Raw genomic sequence first — 26534 nt, forward strand, 5'->3', positions numbered from 1 at the left:
ATGGCCATTCTGATTGCTGTGAGGTGTTCCCTCATTGTAGTTTTGATTTGTATTTCTCTAATAATGAGTGATGTTGAGTTTTTTTTATATGGTTATTGGCCATCTGTTTGTCTTCTTTAGAAAAATGTCTGTTTAGATCTTTTGCCCAGTTTTTTTTTTTTTTTTTAATTAGACTGTTTTTCTGATATCAAGCTGGATAAGCTGCTTGTATATTTTGGAGATTAATCCTTTGTCAGTTGCTTCATTTGCAATTATTTTCTCCCATTCAGAGGATTGTCTTTTAATCTTGTTTATTGTTCCCTTTGTTGTGTAAATGTTTTTAAATTTAATTATGTCCCATTTATTTTTGTTTTTATTTCCATTACCCCAAAGATGCTACCAGAAAACTACTAGAGCTCTTTATATAGTTAAGACAAAAGATATAAAATTAATACACAGAAATCCCTTACATTCCTATACACTAACAATGAAAAATCAGAAAGAGAAATTAAGGAAACAATCCCATTCACCACCACAACAAAAAGAATAAAATACCTAGGAATAAACCTACCTACCTTCCCTGGTGGGTCAGACAGTAAAGAATATGCATGCAATGTGGGAGACCTGGGTTCGATCCCTGGGTCTGGAAGATCCCCTGGAGAAGGGAATGGCTACCCACTCCAGTATTCTTGCCTGGAGAATTCCATGGATAGAGGAGACTTGTGAGTTAAAGTCCATGGGTTCCCAAAGAGTCAGACACAACTCAATGACTAACAGCAATAACTAAGAGCAGCAACAAAAAGACAAAAGACCTGTATTCAGAAAACTATAAGACACTGATGAAGGAAATCAAGGATTACACAAACAGATGGAGAGATATATCAAGTTCTTGGATTGGAAGAATCAATATTGTGAAAATGCCTATACTTCCCAAAGCAATCTACAGATTCAACACAATCCCTATCAAACTACCAATGGTATTTTTTACAGAACTAGAACAAAAAATTTCAGTTTGTGTAGAAACACAAAAGACCCTGAATAACCAAAGCAATCTTGAGAAAGAAAAACAGAGCTGGAGGAATCAGCTCTGACTTTCTGACTTCAGACTGTACTACAAAGCTACAGTCATCAAAAGAGCATGGTACCAACATAAAAACAAAAATATACACCAATGGAACAATTTAGAAAGCCCAGGGGATAAACCCACCTATGAGCGCCTTATCTTTGACAAAGGAGGCAAGAATAACAATGGAGAAATTCCAGCTTCAATAAGTGGTACTGGGAAAACCGGGCAGCTGCAAGTAAAAGAATGAAACTATAACACTTCCTAACGCCAGAAAGGCCAGAAACTATGTGTAAAGCTCTTACTGGAGAACATAGGCAGTATACTCTTTGACATAAATCACAGCAAGATCCTCTTTGACCCACCTCCAAGAAATTTTCTTTACTTTTTCTCTATAACTAAAATTAGTTTCTATTTTGAGGTTTTACTATCCTGTCTGGATGGCTGAAACTAAATCTCTTCCCTATGATCATGTCCAATACTAGGAGACTTTGGAGCCCTAAGGTATCGTGGGTGGGAGAGCATCCTCTAGGCATACTAGCTTTCACAGAGACACCATAGGCTGGACTTCAGGCATTGGTCTACACGTTTCACTTGTATATTCTCCCTGTCCTAGCAGCAAAGTCTCACTAAGACTGCCTGCAATCTGAGTCATGTGTGTGCCACCCTGGAACCCATGAAAAACATTCTGCTGCCCCCATCCCCAACACACACACACACACACACACACACACACATTCTAGGGCTCTTCTGAGGCTGCCTTGGACCATATGACCAGGTTGGAAGCCTAGCTGTGGTTTAGCAGACCATCTGGCCATCCACTAGCACTTCCTCTTCCATTTCTGCTGCCCAGAATGGAGGCTAGTCTGGAAAGGAAGCTGGTTCTTCCTCTCTTGTCAATTCAGGAACAAATGTGGTCAGTTCTCCAAGTGATGACAAGAGGCAAAAAGAGTCTGAGGAGTTTCCACTACTTTCACAGCCAAAAACATGACAAGGAATGGCAACAAGAATAGAGAGGAAATCATAATGTCTTATTAACTGAGTCCACTCCAATGTCAGTAAAATTCCTCAGTTATAACTGAGGAGTTTCCTGGGTTTTCAATGACACGTTAGCCTGAAATGGGACAGTTCAGAGTAGAGGATAAATTTCCATTCAGTGTCGTAATTCTCGAGCTTGAGATCTTAGCCTTTCCCCCATGGCACCTACTGTTTGCAAGGTCAGAGTGTCTGTCTATGTGTATGTGTGTGTGACTAATAACAACCGTATTTGTCTTTAAAAAAAAAAACAACAAACAAGCTTTATTCAGTCTAGTTGCTCCATCACTTCCCTTCCTTGGTACACACCACATACTACATGCAGTTGAATCAGAATCCCACCTAACATGTCATAAGAAGAAAATATATATCATAAAAATATCTCCTCCTTAACCTGACTGACATTCAATGAGCATTGGTTGTATGTAGAAAATACTCCTTTTCCAGTTCCCTACAGATGTTCTCATCAGCTATTATAGTTCAGGCCTGTTCTGAGATCTCTTTGCTTCTTTGCATTGTTGTGTTGTATGAACAGAGTATTTGTGTCCCCCTCCTAAAATTGATATGTTGAAACCCTACAATGCCCCAAAGTGATGGAATTTGGAGGTGGGGTCTTTGGGAGGTAATTAAATTTAGATGAGAGCATAAAGGTAGGATCCAATGATGCAGTTCTTGTTTTTATAAGAAGAAGAAGAGAGATTAGAGCTTTCTCTGCCAATGTGAGGAGAGTGAGAAAGCAACTTGTCTGCAAGCCTGGAAGAGGTCTCTCACCAGGAATGGAATCTGCTAGGACCTTGATTGTGGACTTCCCAACCTCCAGAACTATGAGAAATAAATGCCTAAGCCACCCAGTGTATGGTATTCTGTTATAGCAGCCCAGCTAGAAGATTATATAATGTGTGCTTGGAATCAGGTCTGCAAGTGAAACATAATAGGGAAAGCATTTTCCCTCTATAAACCTTTTGATCTGATTGTTGACATTTTGATAGGTGAAAAATAATAACTTTTAGTTTTCATTTATATCTCTTACTGTGAGTAAGGCTGAGTATTTTTACATTTGTTTAAGAATTGTTTATATTTCCTTTCAGGAACCATCTTCATAATTTTTATCTATTTTGTCTTTTATTAAGTTGTATGGGCTTCTCCGGTGGCTCAGATAGCAAAGAGTCTGCTTGCAATGCAGGAGATCTGAGTTTGATCCCTGGGTCAGGGAGATCTCCTGGAGAAGGGAATGGCTACCCACTCTAGTATTCTTGCCTGGAGAATTCCATGCAGAGAGGAGCCTGAGGCGGCTACAATCCATGGGGTGGCAAAGAGTTGGACACAACTGAGTGCCTAACATTTTCAGGAGCTCTTTATACATCAACAAGACCATCTTCAGTGATGTGAGCAGCAAATAATTTTTCCAGCTTGTCATTTGTTTGTAATAGGGCTTTCTTTTCCAGGAAAATATATATATATTTTTAATGTCACTAATGTTATCAATACTTTATTTTGTGGATTTAGGTCATTCTTACAAAGGCCTTTCCCAGTCTACATTTTATTTCATTTCTTTGTTTTCTCTAAGTGTTTTCATGTCTGTTTATTTGTATTGTAGTAATTATTTGGCCTATCTTCAATTTCTGGAATAAAAGTTGTGATGTAAGGCTCTAACTTTATCCACCCTCTACCCAACTCCCCGCCAAACACACACACAGTATAGTTACTCATTTATTTCTAAGGCATTTGTCTAACAACTCATCTTTTGCCCACTCATTTTAAATATTATTTTTATTAGATACAAAATTTGCACATTTATTTGGGGTTAATCCTGAATAGTATACTCTGTTTTATTTGTTGTTTTTTCCCTAAGAATGAGTACCTCACTATCTTAATTATTATGGCTGTAAAATATGTTTTAATATATGTTAAGGTTAATGTCTTTTCTTATTTTTCCCCAAACTTTTCTGACTATTCTTGTTTGCTTATTTTCAATATTAGCTTATGAATCACCTGTATGGTCTTGAATCAAATTCATCTAGAATCCCACCTGTTCTTACTGGAATTGTATTAAATTGATAAATTAACTTGTGAAAAATTTACATATGAGGTCTAGTCCTCATCTTTGAGAAATATGATATATTGCAAGTATCAATAATTTATTATGAATAGTAAAGTATCAATAAGAGGAAATAATTTATATCTTTATGTAGTTAGAATGAATTTCAGGCTACCCATAAGCATGCATGCTTACTTGCATGCAGATACATCTTTTCTTGAGTTGGGGAAAAAGACCACCGTTGCAACTAGTTCCCTAAGAGTTCCACACACCTCTTGACATCTCTTATCTCTGTACACAAGAGTGTGTATTCTTCATGTAAGCATCATCCATCCTTGTGTCACAGTGGGGAGAAAAAGGTTTTGAATTTTAGCCAGGGCATATGCTCTGACTTATCTAACACAGATTGCTCTGCTTTCTTGACCTTTTCCTTGAGTACTACCTTTTTCAGATCACCATTGTCCTAACTAGCCACTATATTTTTATGTTTTTGCATGTTTGCACTTTTTATTTATTAGCTCACATGGAATTTCAAGTTAGCATAGCTTCTTGGAAATTTGGCAGCTACAAGGCTACCTTTAGAAAACAGCAAAAGACAACATTTTTAATAGTGTGGAAAAGAAACGGTTCTTATCATTTCTAGTGTTTTTGCCCAATTTTGCTTTTGTTTTAGAGGAGCAAAGAATCGGACATGACTGAGCGACTGAACTGAACTGAACTGAACTTAGGGAATGAAGAATGAAACATTAAATAGACTAGGCTAGTATCAGCAACTGAATTCAGTATGGGCTTGTTTTCACTAACATTAACATGGATAAGGATGGTATAAATGCCCTGATTCACATAATAGTAAGAGCTGAAGAAGCTATTCTCTATTTTTAAGATTATAAATACTATTTTATTTTCATTAACTTTTACAGCTTCTCGGTTCCCCTTTAATTACTAGTAGTAACAATATTTCTTATCTACTGTGTGTCAGTTGTGAGTAAGCATTTTACTTACATTTTCTCCTTTAATCTGATAACTCTATCATGTTGTTTCTTCCCACTCTGTAGATGAGGAAATCTAGGCTTAAAAACGTTAAGTAATTTGGTTAAAGTCACACAGACAGTAAATGGGAAAACTTGAGTGAATACTTGAACTCTTAACCACTAATCCATGCTTAACCTTTTATAACAGAATAAAACACCTTATTATTTTAAAGTATTTATATTTTAATTTGAAATATTTACACAAAGTGCCAAAAAATAAACATTTGTACTAAATGTTGCATAGAGGTATATAATCTCATTTTAAATAACATTAGTACTTTGGAATTGGAAACTTTACCAAGACATCCCATTTCCTTTTATTTCCCTTATTTTACTGAATGAAGACATTCATGGAGCATTAATATGCCATGCCATTTATTCAGCAGTTACTTTTAAAGCATGTATATAGATCTTCCCTGGTGTTTCAGACAGTAAAGAATCTGCCTGCAGTGCAGGAGACCTGGGTTTCATCCCTGATTAGGAAGGATCCTCTAGAGAAGGGAATGGCTACCCACTCCAATATTCTTGCCTGGAAAATTCTATGGACAGAGAAGCCTGGTGGGCTACAGTCCTTGGGGTCTCAGAGTCAGATACCACTGAGTGACTTACACTTTCACTTTTTTTCATCATGTATAGAGCACTGGATATCTCAGTAGCCTCACTGTAATGAATCTGTGTCTATGTGTATGCACGCATGTTTGTGTGCTCAGTCATGTCCGACTCTTTGCAACCCGATAGACTGTAGCCTGGCCAGGTTCCTCTGGCCATGAAATTTTCCCATCAAGAATACTGAAGTGGGTTGCCATTTCCTTCTCCATTTGCATGCAAGAGTAGGAGTTATTTCCCTTGAAATTGCCCCTTGGTATCTGAAACACATTTCCTCCTGTGTTTTGTTAGATGAGATACACTCCATCCACTTTCAATACCTCATTAAGTAGCGTTCTGTTACTAGATTCATATGCTCAGAGGAATGTGTTGCATCTGATTCTGAGAGAACAATGCTTCATTCTCTTTAAAAAAAATGGAACAAATTTTCTTCAACATCTCTAATTTGGGGACAAAATACAGGGCAGTTTGTTGTCAAGATTAAATGAACTAGTATATATGTAGTTCTTAGAATTATGTGAGACTCATTTTGTCCCCTCAGAGAGTAGTGTTCTGATTGCTTATTAACATGGCCATCACTGTTATTTATAAGTAGAAATGTTTATTTTTTTTCCTCTTGACTGAGAGTCATTGAGAGACAGCAGCCCTTCAGGTGTGTAACCTTAGTTAGTGTCTAGCAGTTAATGGGTGAATGTTGTATGAATGCAAGAAGAGGGCATGGTGTGAAGAATAAGAAGGGGAAGGAAATGGTAAGAAATGTGGAAAAGTCTAGCTGGAGGAGGGGTAGCAAGCAGGATGGTTATAGAGAGGACCTGTACAGCTGCCATCTATTTACCTTTAATTACCTGCCAGAAACTTTGCAAGCATGAGAATTTATACCAGCTCTCTTCAAGAGAATATATATTGGTCATTAAAAAATTCTGAGGGAGTGAGAGGCTTGAAAGATATAATTACTGTCTGTGTAGTTAATTCTAAATCATTAAGCTTCCCATTTATAATCATTTAGTTATAAGATAGAGAGGTGTCACAGAAATGCATGAAGTGATAAAGATGATTGGGAAACCAGCCATCTAAATGGCCATTTCATTAAGGAAATAGGCTGTTATTTTTAAACAGTCAATGAAATTTTTTTTAAATCATGCTGTGAAGGATGAAGGAAAATTCATACTTACTATTGAAAAAATTCTAAACCTTTCATGGGTATAAAAACAAGGCTGCACTAAAAGTTTCCTGCTATGAAAGAATAGAAACAATGGAACATATTTGTTGAGAGTCCATGATGTTCATTCCAATGGGCTCAAATGCTACAGGTATTTAAGAGTTAAGATGAGTTCCTGGCCATAGTGAAGTCACTCAGTCGTGTCCGGCTCTTTGTGACCCCATGGACTGTAGCCCACCAGGCTCCTCCATCCATGGAATTTTCTAGGCAAGAGTACTGGAGTGCGTTGCTGCTTCCTTCTCCAGGGGATCTTCCCGACCCAGGGATCGAACCTGGGTCTCCTGCATTGCAGGCAGACGCTTTACTGTCTGAGCCACCATAGGGAGCTTTCTAATTGAGGTTAATGAGATGTTTGTTTATGTAACTATCCTTCCAAAAAAAAACAAAACATGATAGTCAGTTAAGGTAGCCCTTGAAGTCAATTTGTTTTTTCACTTTCTTGCTCTTTCTGTTTGAGTAACAGAATCATATGAAGGGCAGTGATGGAGGATCATCCACATAGTCAAAGGTCTCATTGCCCAATCTTGTCTGAAGATATCCTGGCATGAATAACATGCATGAGGTTTGATCAAGTTATTCTAGTTAAACATCAATTCTTTCCTTCTGTCCCCTGCAAAAACATCTAGAGATCTGATCAAGGGGCATACCTCCTGAATGGGACATATGCTTTCAACATCCTAACCATGTTATTAGCATAATTCTCATGAAGTATTCCTCAGCTCAGACACACTCAGATCATGATAGTATTAAATGCTACAGACATGACTTTCTAACTGCATACAAGAGTTGTGGGCATGACTACCATGCATAGTTTCTCAAAGCAATTGGTATACTGAAATAATAGTTATGGGACATGTGGATAGACTCCTCTAGCCTATCCCTCCACTTACAGCCAAAAAATCCCAATACTTACTTGTAGAAATGCAATTTGCAGTTCCTTAATATTAGCAATCATCCCACTATTTTTAAATGTGATGAGAGGGAAATCCTGTTTGGTAGCCATTCTCTTCTAGCAGAATCCCTCCCTTCCATACATGTTAGTTAATAATGGTTTTATTGATTCTGGTCTTGTGGCCTGATACTATATCCTTTTCAACTTTCTTAAATGTCAGCTTAGCTTCAGCATGGAGGATTTCCTCACTTTTGTTCCCTCTAGTTCTCATTTTTCAAACTCCCATGCTGCTACAGTTCTTCTTTGCCCTCAGGAGACCATTTCTCAATAAGAACTTCCTCTGGTTAACCCCTAAACCATCTCAAAACGTAGTGTGCATCCTCTATCGGTTACCTATTGCCTCATTAATGCTGCATAATGAACTACTACAAAAACCAGTGGCTTAAGGTACTAGTAGCTCAAGAATCTATAGGTCAGTGATTCAGGCTTTGCTCTGTTGGCTGGTTCTTCTTGTATCACTTGGTCTCAAACATATGTCTGATATTCAGCTACGGTGACAAGAATGATTGGGCCACTTACCTCTCATCTTTGAGCAGGCTTGCCTGATACATCTTTTCATGATGGTGGCTGTGATGTGAGAGAGCAGAATTGTGCAAGTACCTTGTCAGGCTTCTGTTTGAGCCAAGTCTACTAACATTCAATTGGCAAACAAGTCACAGGGCTGAGGCTATAGACAGACTGGAGAGCACTGCAAAGTGACGTGGCAGACAGATGGGAAGGTGAGCAAGTAAGGCCGGTAATGTAATCATTACACCATAATATGACAGGAAAGTAATACTGAATTTGACTACACAGAGCTCAGGGTGACTATGAAGCACAAATTTATGTCAATGATTTATATGAGCAATCACAGACATATCTTTCAGAGATAGCAGTCTTTTTACCAACTGCCAACTAATGCTTTCTGGTTTTGGAGTAAAAAAACTATTACTATATGAATTGAATGCCAATTTATTTAATAAGCATTTATTTACCAAATATGATGTGTTGGTCATGAATAAATGGCTAATCTGTTGAACAACATACTTAAACAAGATCCCTACTGAACCCCAAATGGATAGTGTGACAGACTCATAGAATCTAAACTCAAGGTGTTAAAAAAGAGGGAGCCCTCTTGGTTCAATGAACTCTCAGGGATCACTGGTAATGAACACAAGTGCCAGAAATGAAATACCAGACATGAAGAAGAGAAAATGGGAAATTCAGGGAAGGAAGTCTTAGTCTTTCTGTATCACTGGGGTGGCCATGAGGCAGTAGCTACACCTAAAGGTTTTCTGGAAGTTACTCTGAAGGCAGCATTTAGCTCTGCTTGTAGAAGTGTAATTTGCATTGCATATGTTTTACCTTTAAAGGGAAAAAAGATCATAAGTGGTCTGTCTGGAAAATGACATGCTATCATTGAAATTTCTTCAGTTGGCTGCACAGAAACAGTCTGTCTTCATCCTGAGAAGTAGATGAGAACCCATGATTTATTATGTCTCCTTAACCTATCTGAGAGTACTCACATCATCTCTTAGATACCATATTAGCAACTTTCTCCATCAAACTTTTGATGAGAATTAATGACTGGGAGAAAAATGACCTTTCCTGGGCAACTGTCCCCTTATCTTTCCCTAACCATTCGAAGTGGATTTTTTTAAAAGTAGTGCCTTCCAATATAAACTTGGCAAAGGGAAGAAAGACCCCAACTATCTTGCTTAGTCTATGACAAAGAATGGTTTTCAGAGGTTAGAGATCTTAGTAGAAAAGATCTCTTAATAGTAACCTGGGAAATGTGAACTCTCCCAGTTAAAAAGAAGCAATATTGACTTATCATATCAGACTCTCAATAAATATATTCTGTGTAGAAAAAAAAATCACTCATCTGATTTGATGGCCCCATTTCCTCAAGTTTCTTCTGTTTTAGAGCTTTTACAACAGAGTTATCATCTTAAACATTCCACTAGGTGGAGATCCTGAGCCATATTCCACGCTTTATGACAAAAATGAAGAAACATGAAAAATATTTTATTTTGCTTTCTACTTCATTTTTCATGGCTTTTTTCCTTTTGAAAGATTGCAGAGTACAACTATTTATTGGTTGCTATATTAAAGAAAATCTGGCATGTACAAACAAGCTCTCCAAAGACTTTTAGTAACACCTATCACACAAGATTGAATTGATACCAGAAACTAGAAGTATAAAATACCATGATGGTATTTTTTTGTGAAAAATAAGACAGGTTTTTGTTCTTTGTTTTGGAACCACAGTGACCAAATCACACACCTACTATTTGAACTTATCTGTTTATAAAGACATTTACCTTAAATCAGATTAAGGGATTTTTTTTTTTAACTCAAAATTTCTCTGTCCAGAGTCTAGTAAGATGAAGTCAAGATGGAAAAAAAGTAGACGGGTGTAAATTTCCAAAGCTTGTGAACTAAAGGCTCACTTTGGTAATTGACACAGCTATCTGAATGTCATTGTGGGTTATATCTCATCACATTATCCAGGTTCTGAAGGAAGAGGGTGGGGAACTCCCATGGCTCACAAGAAGAGAAAATGAATTTCCATTTCTGCCCACTGTATAGGAAGCCAGTAGAGAAGCTGCCACCGAGAGCCCCAATGAAAAGCTAGCTAGGTCTTCTAGAAGCATCTGTTCTGTGCTATTCTAAATCATTTCAGCAGTGTCCAATTCTTTGTGACCCTATGGACTGTAGCCTGCGAGGCTCCTCTTTCCACAGGATTCTCCAGTCAAGAATACTGGGCTAGATAGCTATGCCCTCCTCCAGGAGATCTTCCTGACCCAGGGATTGAACCTGCGTCTCTTACATCTCCTGCATTGATTGTCAGGTGGGTTCTTTACCACTAGTGCCGCCTGGGAAGTGCAGAGCCATCTGAGGACTCTCCAAAATATCAAGAAACCTTTAGGACTAGTTTTATCTCCTTTCCTTTTTTTCAAGTGGAACCCCAAAACAGCTCTGTAAATGGCTATTCTACTGGCTGCTTCTCATGTGAATTGATCTGAGTTTCTCAACCGTAGGTTACCTCTTAATGTTATGAAACTCGTAAAAGCCACAAAGCCTCTTCAAAGAAGTGAAATGTAAAGAGCTTTAAATCAGGAATGTCAGCTAACTCAGGATCCAATGCTAACCATGCCCCTAAACTGTGTGACCTTGCTCTTTAGGCCTCAGCATCCTTATCTGCAAAATGAGGACAATGGGGAGAAAGTCTCTTTGTTCTATCTGTTTATCCACAGGTATATTCATTGCTTGGGCAAGTTCAGGTCAATTTGAGAAAATAACCATGGTCAGTATCCTTGCTTCCATCTCCCTCATAACAACATAGTTCATGTGGGAAAGTTGCCTTGGAGAGCATCACACTATTTAAGCAAACCATTGCAGTTTTATTTGGGGGTATAAAAGTCAAGCTTCTATCTGGCTGTTTTAATTATTTATCAAGGATTACAGTAGAATTCCATTTTAATGAAACTGGTAGACTATCAAAATAGCCCAAATACCACTAAAATTAAAGTCCACTCTACAAATAAAAAGGGTATTTATGGTATTAGATGTGATGGTGGTGATGACTATTGTTATCATTTTAAAAGCCATTTCTATAAAGCAAAAGTGTAGTGTACACCCTGTTCCCAGTATTTCTAGTAGGAAGTGGAAGTCTACTAGTGTCTGTGATATTATTATTGTCCTAAGACTAAATCTCAGAGGGATTTAGCAAAGTGTTCCTCGTCTGAAAGAAGACAGAAAATGTCGATGAAAGGGATACATGCTTAAGGCAGTAAAGCGCATAAGAGGAGATCAAAACTACAGATTGGAGGTCTCTTTGTTGTTTTAGTTATACCTCTTTGGTTGTAAGTGACAGAAACCAATTCAGGGCAGGTTTGGCAAAAAGTCGGTGCTCATTATGAGAACGGAAGGTATCTCATCAAATCTGATGGCAGAAAGGAGCTGGTCTGGAAAAGGGGACTGGACATATACTAAGGACCTAGGCAATGCTCCCTTCCTATCTCTGTTCTGTGTCCTTCCAGTCATTCCCCATCTTCTGCCTCTAAGTAGACCTGAAGGGAAGGAGGCAGACACCTGGTAGTCCCTGCACTGCCATTTTCTCAGCATAAAAGACTGATCCAAACTGACTGGTTATTTCTATCTGAATTCCAAATGATTGGGGCAGGGGAAGAATCTGAATGGATAACTTGGTGCCAGGTGCCCACCTTGACTTGAACAATTCTGTCCTGGGGAGGGGCTAGTTGTTGTACCCAAGGCTTCTGGGGTGTCCACTCTTGGCAGAGGGTAGGGATAATTCTCAAGGAGTCTGTCATCCTGGGAGTAACAGAGAGTGTGAGATGTGAAATGAGGCAGGGTCACTTGACAGTTAAAAGCGGAAATTTGGAACCAGATGCCCGCCTTCAGATTCCCATTCATACCCATGTGACTGAGTTGAACAAGCTTTTTAACCTTCTCCGCCTTAGTTTCTTCAGCTGTCAAATGAGGATGCCTGTAGTGTTGAGATGAAAAAAGTTAATTCATCTATTTATGACATAACATTGCCTACAGCATAACTAATGAATATTAGTTGCTGATATTATCATAATTATTAAAAGGTACTGAGGTCTTAAAAACACATCCAGAGTAATTTTGAATCAGTTCTGAAGCTGTTAGTGACCTCTTATTTTGCAATCCTCCCTTCTTTGTCAATAAGCAAGGACATTACATTTAAAAGCCCATCTTTATAACAAGGCTTAGAGGGTTCCTTCCTTCCCCCTCTTCCACCCCTCTCTCATGTCCCCTCTCTCCCTTGCAATGCATATCCAGAATACTAGTCTTTGCTTCTTTGCTAGAACCAAGCTTAGTATCAGTTATACCTCCTGACCTTTCACTGTCCTGGTTATTCCACCTGGCTTTACCTATATCTGACACTCCTCTATTTTGAATTTTTGAAATTGTCTTGACCCAGAGGGATGGTATGGGGAGGGAGGTGGGAGGGGGGTTCAGGATGGGGAACACGTGTACACCTGTGGCAGATGCATGTTGATGTATGGCAAAACCAATACAAAAAAAAAAAAATACAATATTGTAAAGTAAAAAAATAATAAAATTTTTAAAAAATACTAAAAAAAAAAAAAGAAATTGTCTGACACTTATATTCCCACCCCCTCCTCGGTTCATTTCCTATTCTCTGTTAACAATTTTATTCCAAACATCTTCAAATCTGCATATCCCTGAGACCCTTTTTTTTTTAAACCTTTTTTAAAGATATGAGTTTCTCTGGTGGCTCAGATGGTAAAGAATCCACCTGCAATAAGGGAGACCGGGGTTCAATCCCTGGGTTGGGAAGATCCCCTGGAGAAGGCAGTGGCTACCCACTCCAGTATTCTGGCCTGGGGAATTCCATGGACAGAGGAGCCTGGCAGGCTAAAGTCCATGGGGTTGCAAAGAGTTGGACATGACTGAGCAGCTTTCACTTCACTTCACTTCAAAGATGTGAGGGTCATTACTCCAACAGGGAGACTCTCAACAGTCATTAAGTCCTTATAGGCAACAACATTCTCCACTCAGAGAGAACGAAAAACTGTACTTTGAGAATTGATGCCAGATTCACACAGGATATTATAACATGCGATCATTCAAAAGTAGTTTCTATTTCTGAATGAAACAGTATATCAACAGATGTGTTAACTAGGTTGACTGGTAAATGAACAATGATTTGGGAATACAAAACTCTGTCTTACATGAGTTTTTCATTTAAAGAAGCTAATTATATCCATAACAGCAACCTTGGGTTACTGTGGGTTGTTGACCATGAGTTGGCAATGGCCTCATTATGTAGAATTGGATGTTATAAATGGTAGTCATTAAGACAGGATTCTAACTTAGTTTAGGGACCAAAGATATGAATGCAAAGTTTCTCAAATTGGGCATTCTGGGAAAGTTCCAAGGTGATGGAAGAGGATGAAAGGGAGCAGCTTTGAAAAACTGTGCAGTGGTAGCAATAATAAAAATCACTAGTCCAGCCTCCTTCCCCACATACTTTCCCTGCTGTTTCCTTTGCCTAGTGACTGCATTGACTTGTCCTTTGATCAGTTTCTCCTCATCTCATTATCTTCATATTTCCTGCCAACCCCTTTATAGTACCCTTTCTAATCTAATGTAAAACAAAGGAAATGATCCACTATTGTACTGTTCTCCTTAAATCCTGAAAATCATGTTGTGAATAAGGAAAAATATGAGGTCAGATATAAAAATATAGAGAGGCAGAATAGTTTAGCCGTGGAACCAGACCCTGGTTCTTACTTTTGGGGTGAGGTGGGAAATGCATTTGAAATTTGGGATGTTGAGGGGAACACTCTCATTTGCCTGAATGCTTCTATAGCTTTTGATTCCTGGGAGACCTGCATGTCCATAGACATGCAAAATCCTGCACAGTGAAAACTTATTCCACTCCAAGTGCCAGCATTTCCACTGTTGAGCAACTTTAGTGGGGTGAAATAGGTTGATTATTTAGAGCAGGAGTCACAATATAGCCATTGAGCCAATAACCGTGGTCAACAGGTATGTTTTGTCTGCCTTGAGGCTTGTTTTATAAAAAAATTAAATGTGAATGGTGGGAAGGAATATTTTTCATTTCCCCATAAGACCCACCCTCTACCCCACCTGCTGTGGTTTTTTACCACTTCATTAATAGCACCCACTTACAACTTGAATTTGCTTGGTGATTTTGGTTTAGGTGTCACAAATCTGTATTTTTGAAAAGAAAAGAGAACCCCAAGTTCTCCCAGTTACTGTTTTGATTTTCCTCCTCCAGCATCATAAACTGTTTGGCCCTGTGGACCTGACATTGTTCCTGGAGACAGTTTTGGGGATATCAGAGGAGCTTTTATTCTCTCGTTTGTCCTGTGCCCTGATATGGATCTCTTGGTTCATCCTGCATCTTACCTAAATCCCTGTAGGAAGCACTTGTGTTTTATTACATTTGCTTATACATTATTTATATCTTTTAAAAAAGACTTTGAGTCAGCTTACAGTAGCAAGACAAAAACAGAAACAGGACCATTTAAGAGATCAATTAAAAGGAGAACTACTAGGATTAATTTGATACTTGAGTCAGACATTTAATTTAAGTCTGTGCTTTGGATTAATCAAAGAATAGATTATAGAATTCTCTTGCCCAATTAAGGGAAGCACGCACCTTTGTTTGGAGAGACAGACCTCTTGTGCTGATACTGAAGTCTACAAATATGTTATTGCACAAATTCTTATAATGTGGTAATTCCTATGAATATTTTCAGCCTGTCTCTATTTATTATTACAAAAACAGATTATCCATTCAATAAACCAACAGTCTCCCCAGAGTGCCTTGGTTTCTTAGGTTCGAAGGTGTGGAGGACCAATGAATGGTTTTGAAAGTAAGCACTTTTAAAAATCTTTGCCTGCTTAACATACACAGGGTAACGATTATAAGGTAAATGGATGTTTGTTCTAAAATTTGTTAGGCAACAGAAGCATAGATATTTTTAAGAAAGAACTCTAAATACACGGGACTAGAATGAGACAATGTGTGAGAATGACAACTGTAAATCTCTTTTCATGTAAAGCCCTTGCCTGGTGAGTCAATGGCTTTAATTGGCTTATTCCAAGGATTTATAAAACCTGGATACTGCCACTGTTCTGTGAAGAAGAGCTTTTCTTTCCTGAATACTGAGGTCTAATTATGGGATTGTGGCCTTCATGTTTTGTAACCACAGGTACAGAAAGGCCTGTATATATTTTCTCTTTATGAGACAGTGTGATGGATGAAAAGTGATTTGTTTGACTTTGGGTGCAGAGATTAGAAAGAGGTCCCAATTGGTAGCAAACGGTGATTTAGAGACTTGGTCCCTGGAGTCCCCACTGCATCACCAAAGACATGCCACTGAGCAGGTTTCTCAGTTCTCCCAATAGTGTCCTTTTGTCTCCCCCATTCCCCTTTGTCTTTTTCTTGCAAAGAGAAATTTACAGCCAAATTACTTTAACTTGCATCTTAATAGCCAACACAATTCTCTCCTGCTCATTCTTTGCTACATTTTAAAAATTACATACACATACATGCATTCATGCATATTTGCACATGTATAATAGATATATTCGGCATAATATAGATTTGACATTATATTCTAAGTGACTTCAAGCTATTTTTGGAAATCAGAGGAGTATATATTATAAATACATTAGATACATAATAAATTATGATTTTTTAGTACGTTTACGTTTTAGAGATCCTGCCATATTTCTGTCTCCCACCTGACTGTTTAACAGGACTGTTTAACATGTGGGCACCTAGGAGGCTCACAATAAATATGTCTTGGATTTCTTGAACCCCATTGCTTCCAATAGGAGTCTAACACAGTTTCAAAACAGGTCTTATAAATTTTACTTTTTTTTTTTTTTAGTTCTACCAGTTTATTGTTACCAACTCATCTCCCTCCACCCTCATGCCTGCATGCTCAGTCATGTAACCCCGAAGACTGCAGCCCACCAGGCTCCTCTGTCCATGGACTTTTCCAGGCAAGAATACTGGAGTGGGTTGCCATTTCCTTCTCCAGAATTTTACTATTAAATTACCATGACCTAGGTTGCATACTCATTTATGCAGTCCCTCTTTCCCTGTGTCCTTGACTAATCTGTAAAGCTCCTCTTTGCTCAGAGATGCCCATGAATATGTTAAATGCTTGAGAACACACTTGTAGTCATTTCAAGGAGTACCCTTTTGGAAGAATCAACAAATCTCATAGATGTGTATACTAATGTGGATATAAATGTGTTCACCTTGAGAAGCCAATGCAGTGAGCCTTGGCATTCTATGGAGAGGGGATGTGTCTTCAATTCATTCAAGGGTGGCCTGGGGGCAGCTGGAAAGAGCCCACAGGCTCCCAGTCCTCCCTGAGAAGGGCTGGAAGCTCCTAAATCACCCATTGTACAAACACCTATTCACTGGCAAGATGTGGTTATAAGATTCTATGTCCACAGCAAGGTTTTGATGGTGTTGTAAACCACTCAAGCTCAGCTCTTGTAATTTATAGAAACATCAATTCCCCTCAAGGGAATTACAGGCTGATAATTACCATTTGTCCAGGTGCCATAAACGTCAAAAGACCCGGGTTTCTCCATGGCAGAACTAAATATTATCCTATGTTGCAATAATAGTGTGTAGGGGGGGCAGAAAGCTTTTCTAAAAACTAAACAGCCTAACAGACAAGAACTGTGCCTCCCAGATGAGGTTCTTTTGCTACACATATTCCCTCACCTTTCCTCTTTCCACCCTTGTCTTAATCCCTGAAAATTCCTTCTTTTGGAGGAGCTTCTGTGATAACCAGCTCTCCTTTGAACATCTCAGGAAGCTTCTGCGTTCATCACAGGCTTTGTCTCAGGACTTCTGGCCCCGTTTCCACCCCTCTGTTTTCCCCTTGTCACTTTGCTCTCCGGCGCCTGCCTCTGTCTGACTCGTCCTTTTCAGTGGCTCAGCCTTTTCAGCCACTCGACCACATGGGGAAAAGCCTATTCTGTTCAGGGACCCACTGAGGCTTCCACATCAATAAGGCAAATTGATGGCAGGTTTAACACATTTCCCAATTATTGTCTGCAGATGCTTTTCAGAACAAACAATCCCCAAAACCCTTCACATGCAAGAAAACACTCCCCTGGCAAAATGATCTTGTTGGGAGCTTGAAAAGGAAAACCCCGACAAAGGAAGAATAGAAAATATTCATTGGCAAGAGTTTCCTGGCAATAGACCTTACTCCTGTTCAGAGGGATAAGAGCAGGAAAACACCCCAAAGCATCACAGCCTGACACTGGGGTTGCCATATTGGAATTAGCTTTTAATGAGAGAGGGAAGCTGCAAGAACACTTTATTTCATCAGCTCAGTGGCTATGTTTTTCTATATTTTCTATTTCCTTGGTCTCACCTTTCCACTACTGTGGATTCAGGTGACTAATCCTGACAGCTGGTCCTCTCTTTTCCATACTTCTATCTTGAGTCTTGCAGAGATGATTTCTGAAAGGTCTGTCCAAAACTGTGGAGGATGGTTGGGCTTCAGGCCCTTCCCGTGGCCCCTAGGAAGAGAAAGAGAGATCCTGAGATATCCAGACACGCTCGATTACGGGGGAATGTTCAGCACCTGTGTTGGTCTGTTCCCTGGTGGCAGGCAAAGTCTTGGGAGTTATTTGCTTTTTCTCTTTGTAAAAAATCAGTAACCCTTTTTCCTTCCTCACTCTCCATAAAGAATTAGAGCATATACTTAGACAAAACTACAATTCAAAAAGATACATGCACCCCTATGGTCATAGCAGCAGTATTCACAATAGCACGGAAACGACCTAAATACCTATTGACAGAACAATGGATGTTGTACATAAACACAATGGAATACTACTCAGCCATGAGAAAGAAAGAACGTCATTGGCAGCAACATGGATGAACCTAGAGACGCTCATACTAAGTGAAATAAGTCAGGAGGAGGAATACAAATCCATACGAATTTACTAATATGTGAAATCTAACATACCATACAAATCGACATACTTGTGAAACAAAAACAGACACCGATATAGAGAACAGACGTGGTTGCTAAGGGCAGGGTGGTTTAAGGGAGGGAAAGAGTGGGAGTTTGGGAGAACAGAGGCAAAAGATTATATATAGGACGAGTAAACAAGGTTCTACTGTATAGCACAGGGTACTATATTCAATATCCTGTGATAAATCATAATGGAAAATAATATGAGAAAGAATATATACATATTAGTGAGTCACTTTACAGAAGAAATTAACATAGCACTGTAAATCAACTATACCTCAATGAAATTTTAAAAAAGATCAACTCCTAAAAGAAAAAAAAAATTGTTTCATGATCTTTTTTTATATCTGTTATTATTACACACCTTTCTGGGAAGCAGTGGTATGCAGGTAATGCCAGCAAGCCTGAGGATCAACAAGACTGAAGGTCTGAGAAGACTGAGTCCCCTCCCCGCTCAGCGGTGCCCATGTACAGCAAGCGGCCACCAGGGTTTGAAAAGCTCTAGGGGCTGCCACAGTGGAGCGTCAGTCCTGGAAATCCTCTAATGTTGCTGTGGGTGGTCACTCTTCTGAAACTCACCTGTAATAACCTGTTAGGGTCCTAAAGGAAACCAGGAAAGAACAAAGACCAGTGGTGCACCAGGCCCAGGGGAGAGCCTCCATCAGCTTCCTCTCTCTTCCTCTCTTGGAAGAAAAATTCCACCTTATTTTCCCACCCATCCAAAGAAGGGGCTGGAGCTCTATATGGTTACAATTAACAAAAATGGTGTGTGTGTTGGGGGTGTGGGGAAAGTAAAATTTTCAATCGATATTTGGTGTCTCTGCAAAGTTCCACAGTCTGTTACTTCCTAACTTGCATGCATGTAGAATCAGTAAAGTAAAAGATCCACGCTTTTTTTTTTTTCCCCCACATAGACCAAATCCTAATTTCAAGGAGACAGAAAAAATCTTCCAAATATGGCAAAATGCAAAGCGAAACTACAACCAAGGGGTGGATGTGAGCTTTCTAAAAGCAGAGCAAAACTTCTTGGAGCCATTCTGCTCAAGGGAGTGGGGCAAGAGAAGGAATGAAGGCCTGAACTTCAAAGAAATGTAAATAAAACATTCCTCCTGCTCTGATTTTAATCTCTTTGTTGGCCGCTTTCTGTGAGAGGGTGCCTAAGTGACTGTATTTGCCTACCCCTTCAACAAATCAAAGCTTTTCAGAACAGGATCATCAGTGGGGACTCCTTACCCCAGGCAACTGTAATAGGTGGTAAATATTAATTTCAGAGGAAGGCCTTTGAGCCTAGAAGTGCAGCAACAATGTGCCTCCAAGGAGCCACTTCTTTTCTTTTCTGTATCCATTGGAAGCAGGTTGTGGGAGCAAAGCTTATCTCCCATTTTTTATCCATTTTAACAATGCTCTGCCTACTGCTAGTTAAACTGAGCTGCCTTAAGCTCAATACAAAAAGCTCTTTTCAGAGCATCTAACAGATAACTTAAAAAAAAAAAAAAGGAATCTTTTCACACAGCCTTCCTGGTGCCCTTTCAAGAGATATGGCTGTGTGCAGACAGCAGGCCTGAGGTGGCTTTTGGGGACAAAGGCAACACCAAGAATTAAGTCTACGCTTACTCTTTAAAGTTGTCACCATCTTCTTGTCTCTACCTTCTGCTTTTCCTCCAGTGCCCACCCTCACTCCCCGCAAGTGGGTAGGCCCATGCTGGCAGATTTGATGATGGTTTTTCTTTGCACATTGGTCAGTCACGCCTGGTGAGGTGAGGATCTCCTGTTTTAAATCATGTCTCACCTTCAAGTTGAAGTGAAAGTGAGTTGCTCAGTCCTGTCTGACTCCTTGAGACCCCATGGACTGCAACCTGCCAGGCTCCTCAGTCCATGGCATTCATCAAGTAATTGTGTCTAAAACCCACAGTGTCATCTGGAGACCCACTAGACCACCTGTAGTGAAGGTGATAAAAAGGAGAATTCATAACAGGCAGGGTGGTGGCTGGATTCTGCTAGAGGTCTGTGAACAGTTTGTTTCCATACCAGCCTTGCTGAACGTGGATTTCTGTTCTCTCTGCTAATGAGACAGACCACTGGACTGCCATTTCCCTTCTCAGGTAAGGGCAGGAGAGGAGCCCTTTCTGCTGCTGCTGATGAGGAGATTTCTGAGAACACTGGAGTTTATTTTAAAATCTCTGAACCTCCCTTTGAAGTAAGGCTTCTTTGAAGTCACTCTGAAGTTGTTTCTGAAGAGCTTGATGAGTGTCTGAGAGGTGATTAAAAATACTGTGGATGGAGGAACAGCCTTTCCTCCCAACCTGAGTTGTCCTTTTCTCTCAACAGCAGGCCAGGTTGGCGAGAATGATTTTTCACTAGTCAGACTCATTGAGGATGCCCCTGGCTCTGGTCCAGAATCCACTTGACTCAACTCAGTCTGAGGGGAGAGGAAGACATTGCCCACTTCATTTTGGTCTTCAGTGTGGCCTCCTTCTCCCCCATACTTCCAACTACTTTCCCTCATATCCATCAACATGTGCTTACTGATGCCATGCCCACCTTGTTAATCTGCCTTTGATCAGTGTCATGCCATTTACTTCTTCTGGAAAGGAATTTTCTGTCATCTCTGTCACAGGCCAGTTTCTCAGGAAGCCAACTCTGCAGAAGACGTTAGTGTTATGATGCAGGCCTGTGGAGAAAGGATGGGGTGGAGGGAAAAGCTGAGCTACAACACAGTTCCAAGAAAGGTCTCACCTTACCTTAGAGGATGGGAGGCCCTGGAGCCAGGATGGCCCTTCAGAGTTGTCCCAAACTGACACAAGGAGGCCAGGCCTTTATCCTCTTTATATCATTAAATGCAAGCTGCCCCTGGAAGGAAGTATGCCCTTGCAAAAGGTGGGTCTCTTCAACCAAGGCGATCCCTGTAGGGGCCTGACAGCAGCAGGAAAATAAGTCCTGCGTTCCTGAAGGGATATGAGGCCGTGCCTCACATCTACTATAGTCTCCATGTTAAACCATCACGTGGGCCTGCCAGAAACATCCTACTAGTGATTTAAAGGCGATAGGTACTTAGAAAGAAGGATGCCCTCCAGTAGCGTGCATCCTCCTGTTCATATAGCGGGAACCTGATTGAGCAGTGGCAAGAAGGGCAACCTCGATACAGTGTCACATTGGGGTCCCAGCTAGCCTGGCTTCAAACACAGAATTGTCCATAATGATGACTTCCTATTTTATTGAAGTAGCATCTGCTGTGCATCTCCTCCAGCAGCCCTGGAAACCGGTTCTGCCAGCTGCAGAGGAGAGAGCCAACAGCTAGACACAACAGGAAGCTTGGATTTCAACACAGAGAAAAAAATATAAATATTTATCTAATCACATAATTAAAGAAAATCCACTGTTCCTGTACAGTTGCTATCTAAATGGCCCACTTCATTAAAATGCAAAAGTTTTGTGAATTACTTTAAAATATTTCCTGAAAATGTTCTTCCCTTCATGGATTTATTTTTTTTAAAAGAGGAAACAAACCAATATATTTAAAAGAATACATTTTTATTTAAGTATATATTTTGTGTGCCATATGTATATGTATATGATTATGTTTTGCTTTTACTCTGTACCTTCTTCCCACTTTACTACAGAATGGTTATCAGTTATTGGCACTTAACAAAAACGTTACCAAACAGTATTATGAAACATTTTCTTCTCTGCTGTATTACCAGGTAGCGGGTAGATTCATCTACACAGGTGAGGAAAGTGGAGAGCTGAATTATTCAATGACTTTGATTAATGTTTATGTCAGAGCCGGAACTAATGTATCAGTAATGGGGAAGTTCAATTAGTGCTTTAATTAATTAGATTCCTGTTTTTAGCTCTATTGTGAAGGATAATTATTTGTTAGATTTGCTTAGGACCTGGGTGAAGGCCTTGATTACAGGTATCACCAAAAATATGGCGCTGAGTTTGGGGCTCTTTGAAGAAATGTGAAGCTTGTGAAAATAGAAAATGTCAGTGAAAATTCAAACACATTGTCATTTGCTAAGCCATTAAAGGCTTAGAACAAAGTTCAAAATAAATAATTTAACTGAAGATAGGATTATAAGCAAGACCTCTTAGATACAATAATTGTCTTCTATTTGAATTTAGGGCCACTTTGACTATAGTATCAAGACAATACAGTCTTATGCACTTAACCAAGAAGCTGACTTGAGACACTCTCTCTCCCTCTTTCTGTTGGCTAGGAACTTTTATCCTTACAATGATAAATCTACTAACAAATATCAAGATCACAGAGGTGTAGTCTTAACAAAAAATGGAGTAACCCCTGCAGAGGAATCTGCATGATTTAGATTTCTCCCGGTTCTCGCTGCTAGGATTTAATCACATCTGAAGGGCAGAGTAATTTTGATGCCTAAGCATCTACATAGATTCCCCTTTGTTCCTTATTTTAGTCTGACCAGTATTTCTGAAACATTAAGGTGTGCTCAAAGATTACTGAAGTATGTTCTTAAAACTAGGATAGTTGTACCTCATGGACCAATTAACAGGCATTTAGGACAATTTTGGCTGAGAATTATAATAAGAAGCACATCAACGATTTAGCCACTTGGGTCTAATGTGAACTAAAGATCAAAAGTGTTGTCCCAACTAACTAGCTATTCTCCTCAACTCTAGCTTTCAGATGTAACACAAATATTAGGCTTCTGATAAAGTATTGAGCCTTATGAATGATTTGCTTTTTACTTTTGAATGAAGTAGAGAACATTAAATGTTAGACCCATAAAGGAGCATGCCTAATCTCTGGCATCTAGGAATGTTTCCCTAAGTGGGAGAAAAGGAATTCCAACTAAGTCTCCAGAAGTAGAATTCTTAGCCTAGTTCTTTAATGCTGTGGGTTGTCTTTGAAAGTACTGTAGTGTTTCTGAAATGTGATTTTGCAGTGAATTTTCTTCTTAACTCTTAACTGTGGATACATTTTTCTAAAAGGAAGAAACAAAGAATAGAGGAAGAAAACATCTTGATTGTGTGTGATAAAGAGTGACACCATAGCTATCTGTTTTTAACATCTAAAAAGTTTCAGTTCTTTTAAAACAGGGCAAAGAGATTTATGTAGCATTTATGAATATCAATTTAAAATAACAAGCAAATACATGAAAGTATGTGTTCACAATATTTACAGTAATAAAATACTTTCAATTTTTAAATAGTCTATACTTGTCTTTGAGAACCACATGAAAGTCTAGAAGGAAACCAAAATTTAAAAACTTAAGTTCAGGGAGAGGGAGAGGGTGGGGAGATTTGGGAGAATGGCATTGAAACATGTGTAATATCATGAATGAGACAAGTTGCCAGTCCAGGTTTGATGCACGATGCTGGATGCTTGGGGCTGGTGCACTGGGACGGCCCAGAAGGAGGGTATGGGGAGGGAGGAGGGAGGAGGGTTCAGGATGGGGAGCACGGGTATACCTGTGGCGGATTCATTTCGATGTTGGGCAAAACTAATACAATATTGTAAAGTTTAAAAATAAAATAAAATTTAAAAAAATAAAAAAAAGAAAAATCATCAATTCAAACTAAAAAAAAATACATATGCCATATTTAACTTTTTTATAAAAATGACACTTCTATTATTTGTGTGCTTGTGTAATGCTACTAGGTACATCTTTATCTTTATGTTTGTTTTTTTTTTGCTCTACAATTTTAGTTTTATTCCTGTCTTCAGTTAGTACATTCCTTTTTTTAAATATCTTCTTTTACTGCTCTTTCAACTATTTTATATAGTTGAAATAAATCTCTCATATTTTATATTACCCCTTTAAGACTTCTGAAAACTTTTTTATGAAGAAAGTGTGTATATGTTTGTGTGCATGTGGGTATATTTGGGAAGGAGGATAGTGGCACCAAGCAAGCAAGTAAATAAACAAAGACACCTTAAAATATTTTTGTTGTTGTTTAGTTGCTAAGGCATGTCTGACTCTTTGCAATGCCCTAGACTTCAGCATGACAGGCTTCCTTGTCCTTTACTATCTCCCAGAGTTTGCACAAACTCGTGTCCATTGATTCATAGATGCCATCTAACCATCTTATCCTCTTGTTGCCCACTTCTCCTGCCCTCAATCTTTCCCAGCATCAGGATCTTTCCTTAAACACACACACACACACACACACACACACACACACATATATATATATCTTTTCTATGTTATATATATATATGTATACATGGCCCTGCATCTCTTACACAGCTATACTTTGATAAACAAATTAATGCAAACAAGAAGAAAGGCTGTTCTTAGATTTCATATGTATTACATGTATGTAATTAACATACATATTCTTGGGGTTATTAGATGTGCTTCTCACTAACAGGAAAAAAATGATTGATAAGATGTGACACTTGCTTTCAGGCAGCTCATGGTCATAGGAAAAGACAGAACAGTATACAACCTATCACTCACTGTTCCATGAGATAGTGAAAGTCACTCAGTCGTGTCCGGCTCTTTGTGACCCTATGGACTGTATAGTCCCTGGAATTATCCAGGCCAGAATACTGGAGTGGGTAGCCTTTCCCTTCTTTAGGGGATCTTCCCAACCCAGGGATCAAACCCAGGCTTCCGGCATTGTAGGCAGATTCTTTTATCAGCTGAGCTACAAGGGAAGCCCTCCAATGAGATAAGTTCTGGAAATACTTGTGCTTAGGCCTGAAGGAATTGGAGAAGGAAATGGCAACCCACTCCAGTGTTCTTGCCTGGAGAATCCCAGGGATGGCAGAGCCTGGTGGGCTACCATTTATGGGGTCACACAGAGTCGGACACGACTGAAGCAACTTAGCAGCAGCAGCAGCAGCTGGCCTGAAGGAAGAACAGGAACTCCCCATTAGAAAGGTCCTCTCTGTTATCAAGGCAGCAAAATCCAAAGCAGCAAAAGTATAATAGTCAAGTCTCCGAGGTCCATTGGAGGAATAGGTTCTTTCTGTTTATGATGGGAAAGAGAAGCACCGGGGTACCAGTTAAGGCATGAACATTCCTGAAGCAAGGAAGAGGTAGTGAGCCCGGAGAGTCATCAATCACATATCTTGTCAAAGGGATGAGGGTGAAGAAGACTGGCATTTATTAAAAATCTCATGTGAGATGACTGACAGGCTCATTGAGCCCTCAGAGCAAGCCTATGATAAGTGTTCATTCAGGATATAGTTATGAGCACAACGCTATGCTAGGCACTGAGAATACAGCTGGGAAACAGCAAATCCCTGTCCGCACAAGGCTTCCACTTCATCAGGAGAATCAGTCAATAAGGAAACCGACAAGTGAACATGTGATAGCATGACCCTGGGAGGGACACTCAGGAAATGATAGTTGATCTGGGAAGTGCTTGGAAGAAGGGGTCTAGGCCTGAGGCAATGTGACGGAAGAACATTCTATGCAAATACAAAGGCCCCCAAAATGGAAATGAACAGAGAGTCTTCAAGGAACAAAGGAAGGAAGGTGGGTCTAGAGTAGAGACTCTGAGGTCACTACAATGGGGAGGTGACAGGCAGGTGAGGCTTCATGAACTTACAGGATGTGCCCAGTGGTGGAGCACAGATTTGAGGCCAAGTCTGACTCCAAAGCCCCAATTCTCTCCTATTGGATCCTCTCCCCTGTTAGTTGTAGTAATGTGCCAGGAACTTGTACAAGCACTCTGATCACGGAGTTCAAGAACGCAGAATGCTTTTTCAACTGGCTATCCAACACTAGGACTTGTGCAAACCAGAGGAAGTCCCAGACCTATTCCTGGGTCTCTAACATTTGTGGGGCCCAGGACAAGAGCGTAAAGAGACGCTCATATATGTGCTTAAATATTTTAAGTTAAAAGGCAAGGAAATTCCCTGGGGTCCAGTGATTAGGACTCCAAGCTTTCTCTGCCAAGGGTGTGGATTCAATCCCTGGTCAAAGAACTAAGATCCTGCGAGCTGTGCAGTGTAGCGAAAAAAGAAGAAAAAAAAAGGAATGGTTAAAAATAAAATTAGTAAAGTTAAAAGGAAGGCCAGAAGACTGCTAAATACACATTCACACTTAAGCCTTGACAAATATACCTTTATAATGA

The 26534-nt window shown here is 39.5% G+C and overlaps 1 protein-coding gene across 2 annotated transcripts in view; it reads left to right on the forward strand.

The window, feature by feature from the left end:
• Nucleotides 1-26534, forward strand: part of SLC9A9 (solute carrier family 9 member A9) — a 665191-nt gene that overhangs the window by 93240 nt on the left and 545417 nt on the right. The gene's annotated exons all lie outside the window — the stretch shown is intronic.

Source organism: Bos indicus x Bos taurus, chromosome 1 (genome assembly GCF_003369695.1).
Source record: "Bos indicus x Bos taurus breed Angus x Brahman F1 hybrid chromosome 1, Bos_hybrid_MaternalHap_v2.0, whole genome shotgun sequence".
Classification (NCBI taxonomy): Eukaryota; Metazoa; Chordata; class Mammalia; order Artiodactyla; family Bovidae; genus Bos; species Bos indicus x Bos taurus.